We start from the raw sequence: 16,471 nt of genomic DNA on the forward strand, positions 1-16,471 counted from the left end.
CAGAAAACAAAAGGATGGGGGATGAGGGGGAAGATGGCCCAGGCAAGTCAAAAACAGGAGACAGCAGGGCAGTGACATAACTGAAAAAACATGATGAAAGCGGAAGGTCTTTTGATAGAGATGATAGACAAACTGATGCAAGGGGCCGAGGGGCTGGAGGGCCAGTACAGCCTGAGGGCCCTTGCCTTGGGCTGACCATATGATCTCCGGCATCCCGTATGATCCCCCAGCACTCCAGGAGTACAGAGCTAGGAGTCAGTCCTAAGCACGGATGGGTGTGGCCCCCAAACAAACAAACAAAAAACAACTGGGGGGCAAGGAAGGGGCGCAACCAGAGGATAGTACAGCAGGTAGGGAAGAGCGTTTACCTTGCACGTAGCCACAACCTGGATTCTATCCCTGGTCTCTATCCCCAGCATCCCATATGGCCCCCAGATTACTCTGGTCCCACCAAGAGTAATTCCTGAATGCAGAGCCAAGAGTAAACCCTGAGCATCACTGGGTATCACTGTATCACTGTCATCCTGTTGCTCATAGGTTTGCTCGAGCGGGCACCAGTAACGTCTCCATTGTGAGACTTGTTGTCACTGGCTGTGACCCCAAAAACCAAAAAAAAAAAAAAAAAAAGAGAGAGTACAATGGGTAAGGCACTAAGGCACTTGCCTAGCATGTGGCTGATCCTGGTTCAATTCCCAGCATCACATATGGTTCCCTGAGCACAGAGCCAGGAGTAAGCCCTGAGGGCCACTGGGTGTGGCACAAAACCCAGATACACAGATCAGTAAGAGATTGGTTGGAAAGATAAATGAGTCAGGGCCCAAACCTACACAGTCAATATCCAAGGCGAAAGGTCTTGTTAGAGTCCCTGGTCTCCTGAGCTCTTTGGCACAACTTGCTTCTGGCACCCAGCAGCCCTCCATGAGATGGAGACACAGAGATGACACTGAGCTCACCAGGAAGAGCTCGTGGGAAGGGAGGCAGACGTCCAAATAAACAATCACAACCCACATGAATCTATTAGCGAGATTCAAGCGCAGTTAACACTCGGGCCCTCACTGGGAGCCAAGCTTTGTTCTCAGCACTTCCCAGATGTTAACTCCTGCCCAGCCTTCAGTGGATCCTTTCTCAGCTAGCTTCAAAGATGAGAGAATGGAGGCACCTTGGGGCTAAGATACTGCCCTACAGGGCCCAGAGCAATAGGACAGCAACAGGGCCCATACCTTGTATGCTGCCAACCAGGGTTTGATCTCGGGAACCTTGAGTCCCGGAAGCTGGCTGGAATGATCCCTGAGGGTAGAGAGCCAGGAGTTAGCCCTGAGCACCAACGGGTGTGGTCCCCAAGCAAAAAAAACAAAACAGAAAGAAATTGCCCTCAGAAACACTCTCGGAGAGAGCTCTGAAGCAAACAGAACGCCAAGTAGCTCATGAGGCAATAAAAAGCTTCATTGATTGAGCAAACCCAGAACTTCGCAGGGATCATTTTGTTCCTTCTTCAACACAGGTGCACACTCTGCGTGCCCCCCCCCCCCGCCCCATTGAGAATGCTCTAGGGGCCAGTTGAAGCGATAGGACAGCGGGGAGGGTGTTTGCCTTGCATGCGGCTGACTCACATTCAATCCTTGACTTCGCCTAGGGTCCCCCGAACAAGGCCAGGAGTAATTCCTGAGCGCAGAACCAGCATTAGCCCCTGAGCACCACCGGGTGTGATCCCAAAAAACCCCCAAAGCCCCACCCACCCCCCAAAAGAGAATGTTCCTCCTCAGGAAGCCACATGAGTGCCTCATTACCTCAAACCATTTCCATGACAGTTCCTGGTTTTATTTTATTTTTCTGCTCCGTGGGACATTCCTGGCAATGCTCGAGGGCTGCTCCTGGTCAGTGCTAGTGGACCATGCAGTGCTGAGGATGTAACCCGGGGTCATGCATGCAGAGCCTGCACTCTCTCTCCAACCCAGACCTTAGGAGGTTTGATTTGATCTTTTGACTATTTTTACGCGCACCCGGCAGTACTCAGTGATCATTCTAGGCAGGGCTCAGGGAACCACATGGGATGCCAGCGGATGAACCTGGGGCACTGCTTTCCTCCCAAGGCAAGCTCCTCATCTGCTGTCCTATCGCTCCAGCTCACTTCCTTGGTTTTGGATTTTTTGGTTGTTTCTTTTTTCTTTTTTGCTTTTTTGGGGGATTCACACCCAATGATGCTTGGGGTTATTCTTGGTTCTACTCAGGAATCACTCCTGACAGTGCTCAGGGGATCATATAGGGCATTGGGGATCGAACCCAGGTCAAAAGTGTGCAAGGCAAATGCCCTCCCCACTGTATTACTGCTTTGGCCCCAGTCTGCTTCCTTGATTTTATTTTATTTATTTATTTATTTATTTATTTATTTTTCTTTTTGGGTCACACCTGGCAATGCATAGGGGTTACTCCTGCACTCAGGAATCACCCCTGGTGGTCCTCAGGGGACCATATGGGATGCTGGGTATCAAACCCGGACAGCTGCGTGCAAGGCAAACGCCCTACCCGCTGTGCTATTGCTCCAGCCTCTGCTTCCTTGATTTTGAACTGCAGCCCCAGTCCGGACTCTACTTCTGCCTTCCTGATTCCTTGCTGTCCTCAGCATATTTCACTATAGAACACTATGACTGTAATGTGGAAAGTGTGTTGTTTTCCGGCCACTAAAACATAAGCCTCTCCGGCTGATGTTTGCTAAGTCTTTCCTTGCCTTATCCCCAGCTTGTTTTGTTTTGGGGCCACAGCCAGCAGTGCTCAGAACTTACTCCAGGCTCTGTGCTCAGAGGTCACTCCTGACTCCTGGCAGACTCAGGGGACCATACCATGTGGGGTGCTGGGGATCACACACTTGGGTCTGCCAGGAGCAAGGCAATGGCTATACTACCTCTTCAACCTCCTTGTCCCCAGCTTTAATTTTTTTTTTCCTTTTTGGGTCACACCTGGCTTTGCACTCAGGAATTACTCCTGGGGGTGCTCAGGGGACCATGTGGGATGCTGGGAATCGAACCCGGGTCAGCCGCGTGCAAGGCAAACGCCCTATCCACTGTACTATCACTCCAGCCCCACTTTTTTTTTTGCTTTTTGGGTCACACCTGGAGATGCTCAGGGGTTACTCCTGGCTCTGCACTCAGGAATTACTCCTAGAGGTGCTCTGGAGACCACAGGGGATGCCGGAGATCAAAACCGGGCCAGCCGCATGCAAGGCAAACACCCTACCCGCTGTCCTCTCCAGCCCCATTGTCCCTAGCCTTGAGAACAGTACCAAGCATCTGGCTTCTCTAAACGTGATTCCTCACTGAGGGGCAGAGCCGGGAAGAGGAAGTGACTGTGAAGTCTCCAAGCCCACCCAGCCCTCTGCCAGCTGCATTAGCACATAGACTACACTTGACAGACCCGGGTTCGATCCCCGGCATCCCACATGGTCTCCTGAGCCCCACCAGGAATGATCTTTGAGCACAGAGCCAGGAGTCAGCCCTCAGCACCACTGGGTATGGCCCAAACACAAAACCAAAAGAGTCTCTGGCAAGATCTCTTGGGTAGTTGTTCTCAACACCCCCCGTCCCTGGACCTGTGCAGGACAGACCGAAAAGCCCAGGATCAGCAAGCAGTGGCCGTGAACTTGCCAGTCCTTGGCAAAGGGCTAGTCTGCAGGTGTGAGAAGGCAGCAGAACACAGCTCAAGAGGATTGGTGGCAACCCTGAGTGCCAAATGCCAGGCACTGACACACTGGGTGGTGGTGGTGGGGGGGGACACCTCTCTGCTCAACTGGATGAATGAACACGCCATCCACGCCACCCTAGCAGGCTTCTGTGCATCTGCTCCGGGCCCCGCTGGTGCAGGCTGCTGGTTCCGGCCAAGCCCACCCGGGGAAACTGTGCTCCCAAGATGCCAGCAGGATGCCATCGCCTCAAGGAGCTGACCCACCACTGCCCTCCCAAGCTCACCAGTGTCTCTTCCTCTTAGGACTTTCTCCTGCTCCGATCTTTCCATGGCAGCGCCAAGAGCCAAGAGATATTTGCAAACACCCAAGGATCCCGGCCCTTCTCTGCTTCTGGTCCTTCCCAAGAGAGGGGCATGCTGGCCACCACCAGCACAAATCTGAGCAGCTAGAAATCGCCAGGAAGCATTTCTCAGGAAGGATCTGCTTCACCTCAGTGAAGGAGAAAACTGAGAAAAGGGAAGGGAAGTTATCAGAGCCAGGGAACATGACCTGGCCCAGAAGCCAGGTCAACATTCTCCAAAGGAGGGGAAAGGGAATGCATGGGACGGCTGCTGGGCAGGGCTGGGCAGAGCCCGCCTCTTCAGACTCTCAAATGCAGGAGAAGTGCTTAAAAACAAGCCAGACCTCAATGGAATCAGGAAGATAGAAATTGTATCAACTACCTTTGCAAACCACGATGTACTGAAGATAGAAGTCAACCACGCACAGACTATTGGTGAAATGCCAAATGGCTCAGCCCTTTTGGAAAATAGTATGGACGCTTCTTAAAAAATTAGAAATCGATGGGCTGGAGAGATAGCACAGTGGCAGGGTGCTTGCCTTGCATGAGGCCGACCCGGGTTCGATTCCCAGCATCCCATATGGTCCCCTGAGCACCGCCAGGAGTAATTTCTGAGTGCAGAGCCAGGAGTAACCCCTGTGCATCTCCAGGTGTCACCCAAAACACACACAAAAAACAAACCAATAAAAAAAAAAATTAGAAATCGAGGGGGCTGGAGCAATAGTACAGCGGGTAGGGCATTTGCCTTGCACGCTGCTGGCAAGACTGAAAAGCCGGGTTCGATTCCCAGCATCCCATGTGGTCCTCTGAGGACTGCCAGGGTGATTCCTGAGTGCAGAGCCAGGAGTAACCCCTGTGCACTGCCAGGTGTGACCCAAAAAGCAAAAAAAAAAAAGGACTGGAGTGATAGCACGGCTGGAGTGATAGCACAGCGGGTAGGGCGTTTGCCTTGCACTCGGCCAACCCAGGTTCGAATCCCAGCATCCCATAAGGTCCCTATGGTCCCCCGAGCACCGCCAGGAGTAATTCCTGAGTGCATGAGCCAGGAGTGACCCCTGTGCATCGCCGGATGTGACCCAAAAAGAAAAAAAAAAAATTAGAAATCGAGCTCTCATTTGACCCAGCAATACCACTTCTGGGAATATATCCCGGAGATGCAAAAAAGTATAGTAGAAATGACATCTGCACTTACAATGTTCATTGCAGCACTGCTTACAATAGACAGAATCTGGAAAAAAAACAAGTGCCTGAGAACAGATTGACTAGTTAAAGAAGCTTTGGTACATCTACACAATGGAATACTATGCAGCTGTTAGAAAAGATGAAGTCATGAAATATGCATATAGGTGGCGCAACATGGAAAGTATCATGTTAAGTGAAATGAGTCAGAAAGAGAGGGACCGAAATAGAAAGATTGCACTCATTTATGGAATGTAAAGTAACAGAATGTGAGACTAGCACCCAAGAACAGTAGAGATAAGTACCAGGAGGATTACTCCACAGCTCAGAAGCCAGCCTCGCATGCTGGGGGAAAAGGCAGCTCAGATAAAGGGACCACCAAGTAAAGGGTGCTAGGAGGGCCCGCTTGGGATGGGAGAGGCGGGCTGAAAGTAGACTACAGACCGAACATGAAGGCCACTTAATACCTCTACTGCAAACCACAACACCCAAAAAGGAGAGAGAGAGCAAAAGGGAATGTCCTGCCACAGAGGGGGGTGGGGTGGGTGGAGGACGGAACGGGGGTAATGGGGAGGGATGCTGGGACCATTGGCGGTGGAAAATAGGCACTGGTGGAGGGATAGGTACTTGATCATTGTATGACTGAAACACAAGCACAAAAGTTTGTAAGTCTGTAACGGTATCCCCACGGTGATTCACTAATAATAAAAAAATTTGGGTCGGAGTGATAGTACACCAGGTAGGGCGTTTGCCTTGCACGTAGCCCAACCCGGGTTCAATTCCCAACATCCCATATGGTCCCCCGAGCACCACCAGGAGTAATTCCTGAGTGCATGAACCAGGAGTAACCCCTGAGCATCACCAGGTGTGACCCAAAAAGAAAAAAAATTAAAATAAAATTAATTAATTAATTAATTAATTAAGATAAAAAAAAAAGCCAGAAGATGCACTAGTGGTAGAAAAGAAGGTGGGAACAACAGGAGTAAATACACTGCGTGACTTGGAAAAAGTCTCTGCTAAGGCTCTATTATTTTCATTGATGTTATCTAGGGCTACAGATAAGTGTAATAAGTGTTGTGATAGTAAACTATTTGAGCTATAGATAACATCACTTAGTGATGTTATCTATAGCTCAAATAGTTTACTATTTGTTTTTTCCTTTTAAGTGGGAGGCACTTGCTTGCTCCTGGCACTGAACCTAACCTGGGTTCAATCCCCGCATCCCCTGAGGAGAGCCAGGAGTAAGCCCGGAGCACTGCTGGGTGTGGCCCCCGCAAACCAACAAACAAATGAGCAAAAAAGTAGGAAACAACCAAAGAAACCAAGAAGAAAGGAGATGAAAATGAGCAGACAGGGGCCAGAGAGACACAGCACATGGCAGGTGGCAGGTGTCTCTGTTTGCCTTGCTAGAGGCTGGCGGGGTTGATCCCCTGGTATCCCAGACGGTCCCCTAAGCACTGCCAGGAGTGATCCCTGAGTGCTGGGAACATGCCTGGATATGGCCCCAAAATAAAGTTTTCTAAACCCTAAGGAGCTACAGATCCTAGGACAAGGGCCTCTTCTTCACTTCTTAGGGGCAAGACCTCAGGCAGGACGTTTAGCCCACTGAGGAAATCTGAGTTTCCTCAGGTTTCCCCAACAGTAAAACGCAGACAGTAACTGCCCCCACTCACAATGAGTTCACCAAGTCCAACCCAGCTGAGACTCATATTCAGAGCCTGATGAGACCCCCAAGCATTTGAAAATGATGGCCTGGGCCAACCACTTCTCCCCTCTATTTTGGGTGAGGGCCACACCTGACAGCACTCAGGGCTTACTCCTGGCTCTGCACTCAGGAATTACTCCTGGTGGTGCTTGGGGGGCTCTATGGAATACTGGGGATCGAATGAATTTGAATCCACCACTTGCAAGACAAGTGTCCTATGCACCGTACTATCTCTCGGGGCCCCGTATTTCACATTCTGTTTTTTTTTTTCTTTTTTTGGGTCACACCTGGCTCTGCACAGGGGTTACTCCTGGCTCTGCACTCAGGAATTATCCCTGGCGGTGCTCAGGGGACCATATGGGATGCTGGGAATCGAACTGGGGACCGTATTTCACATTCTGAAATGAAATAGATCTTAGGCTCACAATAACCCAAATATGGTTATTTCTTTTTTCTTTTTTTTTTTTTTTTGCTTTTTGGGTCACACCCGGCGATGCACAGGGGTTACTCCTGGTTCTACACTCAGGAATTACTCCTGGCGGTGCTCAGGGGACCATATGGGATGCTGGGATTCGAACCCGGGTTGGCCGCATGCAAGGCAAATGCCCTACCCGCTGTGCTATCGCTCCAGCCCAATATGGTTATTTCTTTGCTTCTACTGTGGGTTGGGTCTCACTTGGGGGGCCGGAGGTGGGTGGGCATAGTTTGAGTCTCACCCAGCGATGCCTGGAAGTTAATCCCAGTGGTGCTGGGGATGAAACTGGGATTGATCACATACCAGGCAAAAGCTCAGGGGCCCCCTGCATCTCACTTTTTTGTTATTTGTTTTTTGGGTCACACCCAGTGGTACTCAGAACATACTCCTGGGTCTGTGCTCTGGAATCACTCCTGGAAGGGCTCGGAGACAATATGGGATGCTAGAGATCAAACCTGGGTCGGTTGTATGCAAGGCAAGCTCCGTAGCAGCTGTACCCAAAGATTTTTTTTCCTTCCTTCCTTCCTTCCATCTTCCCTCCCTCCCTCCTTCCTTCCCTCCTTCCTTCTCTCCTTCCTTCCTTCCTTCCTTCCTTCCTTCCTTCCTTCCTTCCTTCCTTCCTTCCTTCCTTCCTTCCTTCCTTCCATCTTCCCTCCCTCCCTCCTTCCTTCCTTCCATCTTCCCTCCCTCCCTCCCTCCCTCCTTCCTTCCATGTTCCCTCCCTCCCTCCTTCCTTTCATCTTCCCTCCCTCCTTCCCTCCCTCCTTCCTTCCTTCCTTCCTTCCTTCCTTCCTTCCTTCCTTCCTTCCTTCCTTCCTTCCTTCCTTCCATCTTCCCTCCCTCCCTCCTTCCTTCCTTCCTTCCTTCCTTCCTTCCTTCCTTCCTTCCTTCCTTCCTTCCTTCCTTCCTTCCTTCCTTCCTTCCATGTTCCCTCCCTCCTTCCCTCCTTCCCTCCTTCCTTCCCTCCCTCCCTCCCTCCCTCCTTCCTTCCTTCCTTCCTTCCTTCCTTCCTTCCTTCCTTCCTTCCTTCCTTCCTTCCTTCCTTCTTTTCCCCTTCCCTCCCTCCCTCCTTCCTTCCTTCCTTTCTTTCTGCAGTGCTGGGGGCTGAACCCAGGGCCTCACACATGCAAGATTCACATTTGTCTCTGAGCCACCAACCTCTCCTTGGGTCTCACTTCTTAAGTGGGTGGCTACTGGGTGACAGGCACTGTTCTGGGGAATGGGAACAAGCAGGAAGCAGAATTCAGAGTGAACAGACTTCCTGATCCTCATGCAGTTGACACACCCCTGGAGAAGAGAGTAATAAATACAGATAGTTCCAAGGTGATGCATCCAGGAGAGAAACAAGGGCAAGTTAGGGGGATTGGAGTGGTTCTGATCTTACGTGTGTGTGTGTGTGTGTGTGTGTGTGTGTGTGTGTGTGTGTGTGTGTGTGTGTGTGTGTGTGTGTGTGTGTGTGTGTGTGTGTGTGTGTGTGTGTGTGTGTGGCGCATAGGAAGCAGGGGAGGGGTCAGAAGGGTCTCAAGGAGCAAGTAACGAGCCACACCCTTTTAGATCTTTAAAGTCTGTGATCTGGGGAATAAGACAGCTGTACCCCAACTGCTAGGAATATACCATTGAGACTGATAAAAAATATCATTCTGTATGAGTGAGAGCCCATTTAAGGGATTTTGCAAAGGCAAAACAACTTGGAAAGGTGACACTTTTTTTAAGACAAACAATGAAAAGGTGGGGGAAGGGGCAAGGGGTTCACCTGCCTAGAGGTGACATTTAAGAGCTGGGACAAGTAAGGGGCTGGCTACTGCCCCCAGCCCTGCTCCAAACCAGTGAAGGTTCCCACAGAGCCCCTGACAACTGGAGAAATGCTAAAAAAAAATCCACAAAGGTAATGACAAACAAAGGCTGGTATGAGGGTCTGACAAAGAAACTAACAGAGAAACCAAAACCTGGAAAATAAACAGAAAAGTCACCTGGGCTGCAAAAGGGCCCCTTTGTGCCAGGGCAGCGTGCTCCCCAGGGTAGGCAGTGGGCCTGGGGACAGAGGGTACAGACCCTCACACAGAGAAGCTTCTCTAGCAACACTCTGGGTGCCTTGAGGAACGAACTCCCCCATTTTCCAGAAGAGGAAACTGATGTGCAGAGGGGTAAAGTGCCCTGTGCAAAGTCCCACAGCAGTTGGGAGAGCTGGGACTCAAACCTGGGTACTCATGCAAGAACTTTCTGGAAAGAAAAAAAAAATCAGCTGTGGAGACAGCTCAGAGCTAAGCATGTGCTTTGCACACCAGAAATCCAGGATTAGTCCCTGACACCTCATGGTCCCCTAAGCACCACCCAGTGCTCATTTGAGGGCAGCTCCTGAACATTGCAGGGTGTGGTTGTGGTCCCCAAACTGAAAGAAATTAAAAAAATAAATTAAAAGGGGGGGCAGAGAAATAGCATGGGGGGTAAGGTGCTCGTCTTGTACACAGCTGACTCTGGTTCAATCCCAGCACCTGAGAAGGTCCCCAGATCTGCCCGGAGTGATCCCTGACTAGAGCCAGGACTAAGCCTTGAGCCCCACCGGGCATGGCCCCCAAACTGAAAATAAAGACAAGAAACTCACAGAGACCTCATCCTTATCGAGGTCCTATACACATCACCTCATCAACTCATAAGAGCCTCATGGCTGGAACATGACCCCATTGACATGAAGAAACTGAGGGGCTGGAGCAACAGCACAGCGGGTAGGGCGTTTTGCCTTGCACCCAGCCGACCCGGGTTCGATTCGCAGCATCCTATATGGTTCCCCGAGCACCCCCAGGAATAATTCCTGAGTGCATGAGCCAGGAGTAACCCCTATGCATCGCTGGGTGTGACCCAAACCCCCCCCCCAAAAAAAAAAAGAAGAAGAAACTGAGATCCAACCTGGGAACACCTCAGTTTCATTGTGGCCAAGGATCCACAATGACAGCCGGGGACCTGATCCTGGATCTCTCTAAAATCAAGGCCCTTAACCAGCGACGTTCGGATTCCTGAACAATTCCAGATCAACTCCCAGGAAACTTCATAACAAAGGAAAGAAACAATTGCCTTTTGTTTGGGGGGGAGGGGGCTTTTTGGGTTCACACCCAGCAATGTTCAAGGCTCTGCACTCAGAAATTACTCCTGACAGTACTGGGGGACCATATGGGGTGCCGGGAATTGAACCCGGGTCAGCTGCATGCAAGGCAAACGCCCTACCCACTGTATTATCGCTCCAGCCCCAGAAAGAAATTTTCAAGACGAATCACACCAGGCAGACAGAGGGATAGTACAGGTGGTAAGGTGCTTCTTTTCAGGCAGCCAACCTGGGTTCAATCCCCAGGCCCCACATGGTCCCTCATTTATCCCGCCAGGAGTGATCCCTGAGCCCAGACCTAGGCACTACCAGGTATGCCTACACCACCACCACCCCAACAAAAAGATGAATCATAAAGCTGTCAAACTGCCCAGTAAGAACTGGATATGACCAAAAGGTTTGGGGGGAAGGGCGGCACACCCACACTTGTTAGAAATATCTCTTATTCACGGACATACCTGGCGTTGGGCCAGGCAGGGTCACAGCAAGTGAATTATTTATATTCAGCTGGGGACAGAGATGAGAAAAGGGAAGGACTAAGTTTCTGAGCATCCCCTCTGGAGGTCACCCTGGGCCAGGGGAGTCCCAAATTGGAGGGAAGAGTGGGAAATGGGGTGGTCTGGGAGAGAAAGGAAAAGAAAAAGAAGGCGCCCGAGATGGGGCTGGAGCTATAGAACAGCGGGTAGGGTGTTTGCCTTGCACACGGCTGACCCTAGTTCGATCCTCAGCATCTCATATGATCCCTGAGCAATGCCAGGACTAATTCCTGGGTGCAGAGCCAGGAGTAGCTCCTGTGAGGCGCCGGGTGTGACCCAAAAGGCAGGGGGGTGGGGGGAAGAAAGGCGGCACCAGAGAGACAGTGCAGCAGGGAGGGCATTTGTCTTGCATGCAGCTGACCTGGGTTCAATCCCTGGCACCTCATATGGTCCCCAAAGCCCCACCAGCCACCAGGAGTGAACCCTGAGTGCAGAGCCAAGAGTAAGCCCAGAGAAAAGAAAAAGGGGAGGCAGTCCAGCTGATGCCTGCCAGTCTCTCACTGTCCTGCCAACTGCCTTCTCTCCAGCTTTGTTTCCCAGCTAGATACACTGTATTTATACCGAGCCCTTTTTTGTCCCCTTTCTCTCCCTGAGCGCTCAGATCTGCCCTGGAACTCAATTCGCGGAGAGTTGAGAAAGAGACCAAAAGACTTACCCAGGGTCATGCGGCCAGCAAGTGGTGGAAATAGAATTCCAACTGAAGACTGTGCCTGTTCTCAAGTATCCACCCCCCTCATGACATTAGACTTCGGCACAAGGAGAGAGCGTTCAATTATTGCGGCCAGAGCCCAGACTCTCAGCCAGGCCACCCAGGGCTGCTGAGTTGACCCTTTTAATGCTGGGTGACCTCAGGAAGGCCGCCCAACTTCTCTGTGCCTCGGGTTCCTTTCTGTAGAAACAGAGATAACAACAGCACCTCCATCTCAGGGATGTTGTCAGAATTCAAGGAGTTTCATCTGCGAGCCGTCAGCTGTCTGTAACTGACTGTTGAGGACCCCCTCTATGCTCCTGGGCTGGGGTGTGCCCCCACATCCCTGCCAAACTTGGAGAAAACAGCCCCGGGGCTGGACTGAAAAGGAGGGAACACACTGACACCTGTGACTCAGTCACATTCCTGAGTGGGAGACATTTGTCACCACCAGCTCTGAATCCGAGGACAACTTGCAAGGGTTCTGCCATGGGCAGGAGGGACCATCCGGAGTGGCAGGTTGTTCCCACAGTACTGATAAGCCCCCACCCCCACCCGCCCTGTTACAGAGATCAGAGGCTTGCCCGGTCTCAAGGGAGTGGCCGAATAAGAGATCTGAGCGCTGGACGCCCGTACAGATAGACAGATACACTTTCCTAAATTCCACTAGGGAAATGAGAGCAAAAGTCTGTCTCTAGGGGCCCGCTCAGACATACTCCTCCTCCGGCTCTGGAACTGTCCAGTGACCAGGGAACTGCTGGCCGGACCAGGCAAACTATGGCTATATCCAGGCCCCTAGTCCAACTCGCCACTAGCATCAGTCCCAGAGCCTCAGCCACACACTACTCTACCACTGATTTCTCTCTCCCACCAGCTCAACTTGTCCTCCTGCCAGCAATCCAACCCGGCGGCCCCCACACCTCGCACCCATGGCTGGACTCTTTCTCTGAGTCTCCAGACCTCTTTCAATTCATCTAGCCACGACCAAGTCTTTCCACGTTACCCCAGGAGAACCCTCTCGAGAATAAGTCCCCCTTCAGGGCCTTCGCCTGGACCCCTCAGCCTCTACCCAGCTCTCAGCATCCTTATAATAAATCCCAAAGCTCGACTCCCTTCCCACCTTCAAGACCCCTCCCCAGCCCCCATTCTTCCACTACTCCCTCCGGCTCCATTCCACCCAATCCCTTCCCCTTTAAGCGATCGCCCCTCGTCTGGCGCCTTCTTGAGCCTCTGCCTCTTCGCTCTCGCCACCTGGTCCAGACCCCCCCCCGCCACTGGCGCTCATGCGACCCGAGCCCCCGCTCCGGGTTCTCACCATCTCCCCGCGCTGCAGCTCCTCGGCTACGCGGGTTTCCCCCACTCGCTCCTTTCCAGCCTCCCCTTCCGGGTTCCCGCCCCGAAGCCCACTGGGAATTGGAGTTCGACTGGTGACGGACTACATTTCCCAGAAGGCAGTGCGGTCAGACTTGTAGGAAAGGAGGGGGAGGAGGTGGTAGGGGACGAGAAGAAGGAAACAAACTAGATGGGCAGAGAGCGAGAGACCGAGTCTTAACTCCCAGTAGGCGAAAGGGCTCTTGGCAGCGCAGGCGCAGAGAGCGCCCCCGGCAGGCGCGCTGGGAGATAAGCGTTCAGACTCCATTTTGGCCAGAGGCTCTTGGGGGATTGAAGATAAAAGATACCCCGAGGCGTTTGGAAGGGCTGGAAAGTTGAGAAAAGAACAACTTTACTGATTTATTTATCCTGATGAACAGAATTCTTTTTTTTTTTGCAATGCTTATTTTTTCCCAAACTTTTGTTTTGATAGAGCACCATGAATTACAAAATTATTCATACTTGGGTTTTTGACAAACATTGTTCCATCACCAACCCCGCTCCCAGTATCAATTTCATTCCACCTGTGTCCCCAAATTCCCTTTCCTCTGATCAGAATTCCTAATCCTTGTATTTTCTCACACCCTATCTCATATTTCTGTCACCTTGTGTTCTTAGCACTGTCACCTCATTTGAGAATGAGAAAACAAAACTTCAGGAGAATAGAGGGAAAACTTGTGCACTGGGAGAACTAGTGTGCCTCATCGTTGAAATAGAGCTCTATAAGCACAGTCATCTTCGAACGTCTTTACACACCCAGAACAGTTTAAATAAAGGTTGAATAGTTTTTGCATGCTAGCTTATCTGCCAGATTCCCTGAAGACATCTCTTTTAAAATTGATCACCCTGTCCTTAAGGCAGGTGAGCCAGAGATAGTACAGTGGATAAGCTGTTCTCCTTGCACGATGCCAATCAGAGTCCATCCTCAGCCTCACTGTTCGGGGAGCCATACCTGGAGTGATACTTGAATACAGAGCCAGGAGGAAGCCCTGAGCACTGCTGGGGGTGGCTCAAACCAGCGCCTTCTACCAAAAAATAAAAATTAAAATAATAAGGCATGAAGAGATGAAGCCTCTTTCCCAAATCCTCTTTCCCAAATGGGCAAGAGTGATTTGGACTGAAACTTGTTGGACATTACTGAAATGTGTAAGACATTACTAGATCTTGAAATAGTTTTCCCCTCTCTCCCTACGCTGTAGTTTCCATCCTCACAGTTCATGAGAATGAGATTTCTAAAACATAAGATTTCATTCTATGGAATTAACATTTAATGGAGTTAAATTCAATTCCAAGGACCCTCCTCTTTGCGTCATTTCACAATTCATTGCTCTGTAGGTTCTTGGCCATCACTCAATCTTTTGGGGCTGTGAGCAACTACACTGGCAAGACCAAATTACCAACTTTCAGCCTCCTGCTTGGCCCACCGTAGGCTCCCCCTGCAGGAAAAGGTTGGACAGCAATGCTCCTGAGTGCCCAGACAAGCCAGATCTTTCCTCCCAAAACTGAAAGGCTAAGAGGCAACGCCTTCTCCCTCAGATCCACCAATCCAGGAGCTGGAGGGAGGGGAGAGCGAGCAGAGGGCGTGGCCAGGAGGAATACACCCAGTGGAACAGGATAGGCCAGCAAAAAAAAGGCGGCAACGAAGTAGGCGCTGATTGGCTGGCATTTTCCCGCGTGCACGCGAAGGCCTGTCAGGAGCTCGAGGTCCGGCTGTCACTGTACCCGAATCTCAGGGACACTTCGCGCGTGCGTAGCCCAGCTTTTGGCGGGAACTGGCGGGGGCGTGGCCCGGCCCTGGCGCGAGTTCCTGTTCAGCTGTCGCCTCAGCGCTCCAGACGCCCAGAAGCTTCGAGACTCGCGCTTCGTCCTAGGCGACGGCCGAGGTAACCTGGGGCTCGCGGGCGCCTCGCCACCCTTCCAGGACCGTAATCTGGACAAGTGTGAGACCCTGTGGGCTCCCGTGCCCTGGTGTGGAATTGGCGCGACACAAGAGGGGGCCGCGGGGCTCACGTCTTTTTACACGTCCCAAGGCCTGTGCTGGAGGCTGGCGGGGCCGGGTCAGGAGGCTCCCCCTTGGGCACTGGCCAGCGAGGACTCGCTTCCAGCGTCTCTGGGGGCGAGGGTGGGCGTGGAGGTCCCCTGAAGCAAAGTTTGGGCGTTGAGAGTGACGTATTTTGGGGGATCCCTAAGGGTGAAAGGACTGCTTTGATTAGTGTTGGAGGTCTCACATCTGGGGTCTCAGGGTTGGGGGCGTGTCCTGGGATCTGAGTCGGGAATAGAACTGGTTTGGAAATCTGAAAAAAGTTGAGTGGGGGCGGGGAGCACTATAATGAGAAACTGGGCTGGATGAATCCAGTGACCCTAACTGGGGGCTCCAAAGCAGTTCTGAGGCCTCAGTCCCAACCCCCACGCCTACGGTTTGCGTTCTGGAAAGAACGAAGAGACCTGGGGGGGGGGGGTGGAGTCTGAGGGATTGACGTCTCAGAATAGGTCGGAATGAAGCACTTTTCAGGGAGAGTCTGAGGGGTGAATTTAGGGTGTGGCGTCGCAGTCGAGGTCTCCCCTGAGAACGGAGTTTTAGGTTCTGGAGTTCCCACAGTGAGGTGGGGGGGGGGGGCTTTAGTTTGAAACGCTGGAGTCTAGAAGGGGAGGATTCCCAGGTCAGATCTCAGTTTTAGGCGTGGTGGGGGGAGGTCACATGCTGAGGGAATGAAATGGCAGTTTGGAGGCCTGGAGGGCTTTCTTGGGGGCTCTCAAGCCAGTTGAGATTTGCTGTGGAGAAGCTTGGGTTTCTGGCTTTAGATTTTGGATTAAGGAAGTTGTGGTCTGCGATCTCTGCCTGGACGCATGTTTGGGAATCAGAAGTTAATAATTTGGGGGTCTCATCATTTCTTTGTCAGACACGTACGAGGCTAAGGACCTACTCTGGTCCCACCATCATCTTCTTTATTCTTTCTTTGGGGGGAAAGGGGCATGTCCACATTCAACTGTACCCAGGGCTTACTCCAGGCTTTACACTCAGGAATTACTCCTGGTGATGCTCGGGGGACCATATGGGATACTGGGGATCTAAACCAGGTTGGCAAGGAAACTACTTTACCCACTGTGGTACGGCTCTGGCCCCTCTTTACAACATTGAGAGGGCTTCTTTTTTTGAGTTTCTGATCTTCTGATTTCAAAATCAGTTTTTGTGGGACCGAAGCAATAGTATAGCAAGTAGGGTGTTTGCCTTACACGTGGCTGACCAGAGTTCAGTCCCTTCCCCCCCCACACTCCAACCCACCAGGAAGATGGGAAGATGGCTGGGTGTGGCCCCAAAGTAAAAATGATAATAATAATAAAGTAATAATATCAGGGTTTTTACTGGGGGCTCCTAAGCAGTGCTAAGGGAGTTGTGGGCCGAC

At 51.6% G+C, this 16,471-nt stretch overlaps 1 protein-coding gene across 5 annotated transcripts in view; it reads right to left on the reverse strand.

Moving 5' to 3' along the window:
• The window catches only part of FBXO46 (F-box protein 46), a 42,345-nt gene that overhangs the window by 8,233 nt on the left and 17,641 nt on the right, over positions 1-16,471 (reverse strand). The window contains exons 1-2 of one of the 5 annotated variants that reach the window (XM_055146225.1): positions 13,012-13,070; positions 11,664-11,897 (exon numbers count right to left, since the gene is read on the reverse strand). The exons of 1 other annotated variant lie outside the window; for it this stretch is intronic. The gene's annotated coding sequence lies outside the window, so the exon portion shown is untranslated. Of the gene's footprint in view, positions 1-1,220; positions 1,384-8,533; positions 8,771-11,663; positions 11,898-13,011; positions 13,134-16,471 lie in introns of those variants that run through there. 3 more of the 5 variants (XM_055146224.1, XM_055146229.1, XM_055146230.1) reach the window with 3 other exon arrangements.

The sequence above is a fragment of the Sorex araneus genome, chromosome 8 (genome assembly GCF_027595985.1).
Source record: "Sorex araneus isolate mSorAra2 chromosome 8, mSorAra2.pri, whole genome shotgun sequence".
NCBI classification, from domain to species: domain Eukaryota; kingdom Metazoa; phylum Chordata; class Mammalia; order Eulipotyphla; family Soricidae; genus Sorex; species Sorex araneus.